Raw genomic sequence first — 7,137 nt, 5'->3', positions numbered from 1 at the left:
TGATGGTGAGCGTTAGCTAGGTGAGAGCAAGGTTTCCGACTCATTTTTGGACTATCCAGATTGTTCACAGAAGTTTAAACTCTTATTGAAAAAAAAATTCTTTTTTTTTAGAAAAAGCCAAGCTGAATATCAAGTTGTTTCCAGTGCTTGCTTTATGTTTGCATTAACCCTTGTAGTGTAACTTGGAGAACCAATAAATTCTTGGAAATAGCAAGGATCAGTTAGAAAAAAACAAGATAGGATAATGGATACTTTTGTTCTTTAAGAAAAATAGAAAGAAAGAGCTATCATCTCATCTCATATTAGGAACTACAGAATTGAGCTGGGAAAATAGCCAAGTAGAAAAGTTCTTAAGATATTTGATTAGTGCCATGACTAGTAGTCAACATAGGCAGCTGGGCTAGCTCATGGTGTGATCTAGAGGAGATGGGAAAGATGACGGTGAGGGAGTAGAGTGGGGAGGAGAGTTCTTTGTATTTGGGTATGGCATATGAGTTTCCTCAATTAGGGACTCTTGCTTTGAGTGTTAAAAGCCTTTTTTTAAAAATAAGTTTTCAATAAATAGGCAAAGACCTGAGTGCCCCACAGATTTTTAAGACTTAATTCAAAATCAAGAATGATGATTTTGAAGTATACAAAGAAGTCCCACTAACTCTTGTATACTTTGTGATTTTTGGCAATGTGCATTTTGGCTTTGGTGTAGATGAGTTGCTCTTCTGGGGTTTTAAAGCAACACCTCTTAAATTTACGGCAGGCTCTTTTTCAGCTTGCACATGGATGGCAGATACTGTGCGAAAGTGGACATTTTTCCCAATCCAAGGGAGGCACCATTCACATGGAATTCTACACTAATGGTATCCCCTGAAGCATAATTCTGTTGATGTCTCTTTAAAGAGACTATACTGGTTAGATAGATGCTACAATATATAGGTTGGCTATTCCCAGTGGGATATGTGCCTTGATTTGAAGCTAGAACATAGACATTCAAATGACTAATCTCAGGTCTGCCTCAAAGTTCTATGTGAGTTTATGAATCTGGGCTTCATTTTTGAAAAGTCTGAAGAGGTAATAAAGTAGATATGTCAAGGAAGGCATGAGAACAAATGAAATGTTGATCTATCTTGGCAGGGCAAATGCTCTCATCAATGGGAGAGTTTATAGATGTGAGCTTAACAGGGTATAGGTAGATTTTTTCTGAAATAAGCAAACAAATACAAACCGCAAGACTGACATGACTGCCCATTTGTGAACATTGTATTAATATAAAGGATTAGTTGGTACAGTACTGCTCTTCATGTACATTGGGTAAATATTAGGTTTAAAGGTAATGATAGTTAATAGGTAAGTAATTATAGGATTAAGTGAGGTATAAATTAATATTTAGCACCCCAAAAGATGGAAAGGAAGATGGTGTTTTGGCTACCCCACAGGAGGAAGTTGGAACTCCCCATCCAAAATTTAGTTCATATGCTAATGATGACACAAACACATGCACACACACACCTCAGGAAGGTATGAAAACATCTATCACTCATATAATGAGGTCTTGATTACTATAGCCTTGTTGTATAATTTGAAGTCTGGTAATGTGATACCTCCAGATTTGTTCTTTTTGCTTAATTAAGAGTGCTTTGGCTATTTAGGCTCTTTATTGTTTCCAGATGAAACTTAGGATTATTTTTTCTAGGTCTGTGAAATATGATACTGGTATTTTGATGGAAATTGCATTGAATCTATAAATCACTTTGGGCAGTATGGACATTCTAATGTTGATTCTACCAATCTATGAGTAGGGGATGTTTTTCCATTTGTGTCAACTGTGATTTCTTTCATCAGTGTTTTGTAGTTCTCCTTGTAGAGGTCTTTAACCTTTTTTGTTAAGTATATTCATAGGTGTTTTGTTTTCTTTGTAGCTATTGTAAATGGTATTGAGTCCTTGATTTGACTTTTGGCTTGACAGTTAGTATATAGAAATGCTACTGATTTGTGTACGTTGATTTTGTAACCTGAGACTTTGCTGAATTTATTTATCAGTTCCAGGAGTCTTTTGGTGGAGTCCTTTAGGTTTTCTAGAAACAAGATCATGTCATCAGCAAACAGGGATAGTTTGAACTCCTCTTTCCTGATTTGATACCCTTTATTTCTTTCTCTTGCCTGATTGCTCTGACTAGGACTTCCAGCACTATGTTGAATAGAAGTGGTGACAGTGGGCACCTTTGTCTTGTTCCAGTTCTTAGGGGGAATGCTTTCCACTTTTCCCCATTCAGTATGATGTTGACTGTGGGCTTGTCATGTATGGCTTTTATAGTTTTGAGGTATATTCCTTCTATGCCTAGTTTTTTGAGGGTTTTTATCATGAAATGGTACTGGATATTATTGTTTTTTCTACATCAATTGAGATGATCATGTCGTCTTTATTTTTGTTTCTGTTTATGTGGTAAACCACGTTTATTGATTTGTGTATGTTAAACCATCCTTGCATCACTGGGATGAAACCCACTTGATCATGGCGTATTATCTTTTTGATGTGCTGTTGAATTTGGTTTGCCAGTATTTTGTTGAGGATTTTTGCATCTATGTTTATAGGGGATATTGGTCTATAGTTTTTCTTTTTTGTGTGTCCTTTCCTGGCTTTGGTATCAGGGTGATACTGGCTTTATCAAATGAATTAGGGAGAAATCTCTCCTTCTTGGTGTTATGGAATAGTTTCTATAGGATAGGTACCAGTTTTTCTCTCTAGGTTTGGTAGAATTCTGCTGTGAATCCATCTGGTCCTGGGCTTTTGTTGTCATTCTTGGGAGATTTTTTTATGACTGCCTCAATCTTGCTGCTCATTATTAGTCTGTTCAGGATTTGTATTTATTCCTGATTGAGTCTTGAGATCTGTGTTTTCAAAAATTTATCCATTTCCTCTACGTTTTATAGTTTGCATAAGGTTTTTGTAGTATTCATGGATGATATTTTGTATTTCTGTGATATGGGCTGTAATGTCTCCTTTTTGATTTCTGATTGAGGTTATTTGAGTCCTTTCTCTTCTATTTGTGGTTAATCTGACTAGCAGTCTGTCAATTTTGGTTATCTTTTGAAACCAACTTTTTGTTTCATTAATTTTTTTCTTGTATATATTTTTTATTTCCATTTCATTTAGTTCTGCTTTGAGCTTTGTTATTTCTTTTCTTCTGCTGGCTTTGGATTTTCTTTTTTTGGTTCCTTGAGATGTGACATTAGGTGGCTAAATTATGATCTTTCTGTCTTTTTGATGTAGGCATTTGAGGCTATGAACTTTCCCCTTAGGGCTGCTTTTACTGTGTCCCATAGATTTTGAAAATGTTTGTCCCCTTTGTCATTCAGTTCAAGGAATCTTTTGATTTCCTTCTTAATTTTATCATTGACCCAAGGATCATTCAGCAGCAGGTTGTTTAATTTCCATGACTCTGTGTAGATTTGAGTGTTTCTCTTGGAATTGATTTCTAGTTTTATTCCACTATGGCCTAAGAAGATACATGGTATGATTTCAATTTTTTTTTTTTTAATTTTCTGAGACTTGCTTTCTGACCTAAAACATAATCAATCTTGGAAAACATCTCATGTGCTGATGAGAAAAAAATGTATATTTAGTAGGTTCTGAGTGGAATTTTCTGTAAATATCTGTTAGGTCCATTTGTTCTAGAGTCCTGTTTAAGTCTAGTTTTCTTTATTTTCTGCTTTGATGATCTGTTCAGTTCTGTCAGTGGAGTGATGAAGTTTCTACTATTAAGATACCACTATTTATTTCTTTGCTTAGATCTAGAAGAATTCAGTTTATGAAACTGGGAGCTCCTGTGTTAAGTGCATATATATTTAGGATTGTTATGACTTCTTGTTGAATTGTTCCTTTTACTATTATATATTGACCATCTTTGTCTTTTCTTTTTTTTTTTTTTCTACCATTGTTGATTTAAAGTCTATTTCATTTGACATGAGAATGGCTACACTTGCTTGCTTTGCTTTTGGTTTCCATTTGCGTGCAATGTTTTTTTCCATCCCATTACCTAAGTCTGTGTGAGTCCTTGTGGTTTAGATGTGTTTTGGGGGACAGCAAATATTTGGGTTATGTTTTTCATCAATTCAGCCAGTCTGTCTTTTGAGAGGGCCATTCAGACTATTCACGTTGAGTGTTAGTATTGATATGTGGGAGCCTGTTCTGTTCACCGCATTGGGTGACACTTTGTTTTATTTGCCCTCTTGTGCTATTGTTTTATAAGAGCTGTGAGCTAGAACTCTTGGCTTTTTTTTTTTACACTGGTTGGTATCTATTGTGCTATTGCATGTAGTCTCAGGAGTCTACTGACTACCAGAGGTGTGAGGAGAGGAGAAACAAACCCCCCACCTAACCTTTCCACAGGACTCCAAATTTCTTGGGGGTTTATCTCTGCTGAAATCTTGCTCCTTCTTGTTCTGCTCTGGAATTTGTTCTCACAGAATATCTGTTAGGTTCTAGCACTTTTCCCTCAGAATTATACCTGAGCTATGATTTTTTTTTTCATCTAAAGCTTTTCCTTCTTTCTGTGATGATCTGGCAACTGATGTTTCTAATCGGCCATCTTGCCTCCTTCTGCAGATATAGAATTCTTAGGTTGACAGTGTTTTGTCTTTCCGCACTTTAGAAATATTACTTTTTTGTGCAGAATATATTTTCTGACAAGTCTGTGGTGGTTTTTATCTTTGTCTGTAATATGCCTTTTTTCCGTCTGGCTACTTATAAGATTTTATCAATTAGTACTTCCTAGTTTAGGCAGTTATCCTAATTAAAAGTCCATGCCCTAGGAATGTTCAGCTAGCATTGCAAAGAAGAATACAGAGGCAGCTCCACAAGTACGTCTCTAACTTTATCATTGATTGACAGTAGAGACTTTGTTAATTAGTGTAACGTCAGCAATGAGTTTTCATTGGCTGGGCATGGTGCTTCATGCCTGCAATCCCAGCTCTTTGGGAGGCTGAGGCAGCAGGATTGCTTGAGGCCAGGAGTTCAAGACCAGCCTAGGCAACATAGTGAGACCCCATACCCCCATCAAAAAAAAATATATATATATATAAAATAAATAAATGAGTTTTCATTGGTGAAATTAGTGACGTGACAATCGCTTAATGGAAGTTAGAAATATGATCTTGTTAGTTAAACAAATGCTCACGTTCTGTAGCCTGGCTATAATATTTTGAAGACATTCTTGATGGAGAATAGAGTGTGTAAGCATCAACAAAACCCAAGTAACTTCTGTAAGGGCAAAGGGCCTGGGTGGGTATGAAAAGATGGAGATAAGAAAGGAAAACCAAAAAAGGGGTTGGGAAACCCTGAAGCCCAAAACATGAGGGGGGGTGATTAGGGATCATGGTTCAAAAGAGAAGCTAATACGTGGGTGCTGGCCAGTGGCCAGAGGGAAAGGCCATGCAAGAGGCCCTATTTGGGTGTTCAGAAGCCCTGATGAACAAAGTGTTTGCGAACTGCCCACACTTTTCACGGTGCCAGTGATATTTATTTGTTCTTTGCACTTCTATTATCCACTTACTCCACAAAATGTGACTCCAGTAGTTCTAGAAGTCTACATGGGAGACACATTGGTGGTAGTGGAGGAGGAGGAGGAGGAGGAAGAGGAGGGCTCTCACAACTTTACTTGAGAGGAACTTGAGCTGAGCTGGCATTCCTGGATAGTTTGGAGTACTACAATTATATAATCATCATATTTTTATAGTTCTTGTCATTACATTTATATATTTATTATAGTATTCATATATAGTAATACTGGGTATTGGAGGTAAAAAGAATGAGTAAGGCATGAATGGACTTTTTCTTCAAGTAGCTGATAGAATACCACCTGTTTGGTTGACATTAAATATTTGGTACAACATTTTTATTCCCCATAAAGTTCCTGGACTGAGCTAGAATTAGCTGGATGAAATATCTCTTTACCAAAACTCTAATCTTTAGCTTGTGCTTTTTTCTTTCTCTTGTCCACTTTTATAACTTTTGGCCCATATTCCCCTCTTGGCTTTGTTTCTCCCACTTTGTTCCAGCAGGTTGTTTGTTCCCTGCCCTTCTCCCGACAAGACACACCTGGGGCATCACCTGATGTTAAGGGCCCTTTTCCTTGATCATATCTGATTCCTTCCCTCTAATTAAATGTAGAGATTCTGATTCCATTTCCTCAGCATTCAGGTAGCAAAAAAAGAAATCTGGACTATTTGGGGTACTTGATGAATTATAGAGGCAAAGATTTCTGGAGTTAAAAGGTACCTAAGTTCCAAGTAGAAAATCCAGGCCCGGGAAAGTTAAGTGTCAGATGGCCAATGACACAGATCACTGAAGGGCAGAACAGGGGTTTTTATTACTTCAATTCCCATGCTGTGTTTACCACAATATATCATGTTTTAATAAGACAATTCAGAAATAAGGAAGAGAAGGATACTGTGGCAGGAATGTCTCTCCTGGCCTCTCAAATTACACCACACAGCTGCCACATATTATGCTAGTTCTGATTTTATTACTCATAAGGTCGATCTTGAAAATTCCAGGGTAAGGTAAATTGTCAGAAAAGTCTGAATAGCAAACTGGTTTGACAAAACCAACTCATTTTGATTTTACTTAGAAAAATATTTTGGTGGAAATATTATTATATTTAGATTTAAACAACCCTGGAAGTATTTGTCCGGAAGAAAACAGAACATCGATTGTTTGGGCCCCTTGGCTCAGAAGCCTAGAAATCAAATGAACTTGGTCAGTTTGTTTTCTCTTCCTAAAGAGAACGAAAGGCCCCAAATCAATGGGTGGTGACCAGAGAGAAAATTCAGTCCTAAAAGCAATTTGAATATCTGTGTGCTGTTTTCAGTTCAGAGGACCAAGTAGATATGCCAGAAAATACTGGATTAAAAGAGAAGTTATATGTTTAAAGAGCTTGTTGATTTCTTTTTTAAAAAATTTCCTGCTTGGATTTTCATTAGGGTTGCTTTAGATCTGAAGATTTTGGGATTTTCAAGAATATAATACATTCTTATTAACTATAGTCACCATGCTTTACAATAGGTCTCTTAAATTTATTCCTCCTGTTTAACTGAAATTTTGTATCCTATGATCAACATCTTCCCAATCTACTGTCCATTCTA

The sequence above is a fragment of the Lemur catta genome, chromosome 11, assembly GCF_020740605.2.
Source record: "Lemur catta isolate mLemCat1 chromosome 11, mLemCat1.pri, whole genome shotgun sequence".
In the NCBI taxonomy this organism is placed as follows: Eukaryota; Metazoa; Chordata; class Mammalia; order Primates; family Lemuridae; genus Lemur; species Lemur catta.
Note: the sequence above shows the minus strand (reverse complement) of the source record.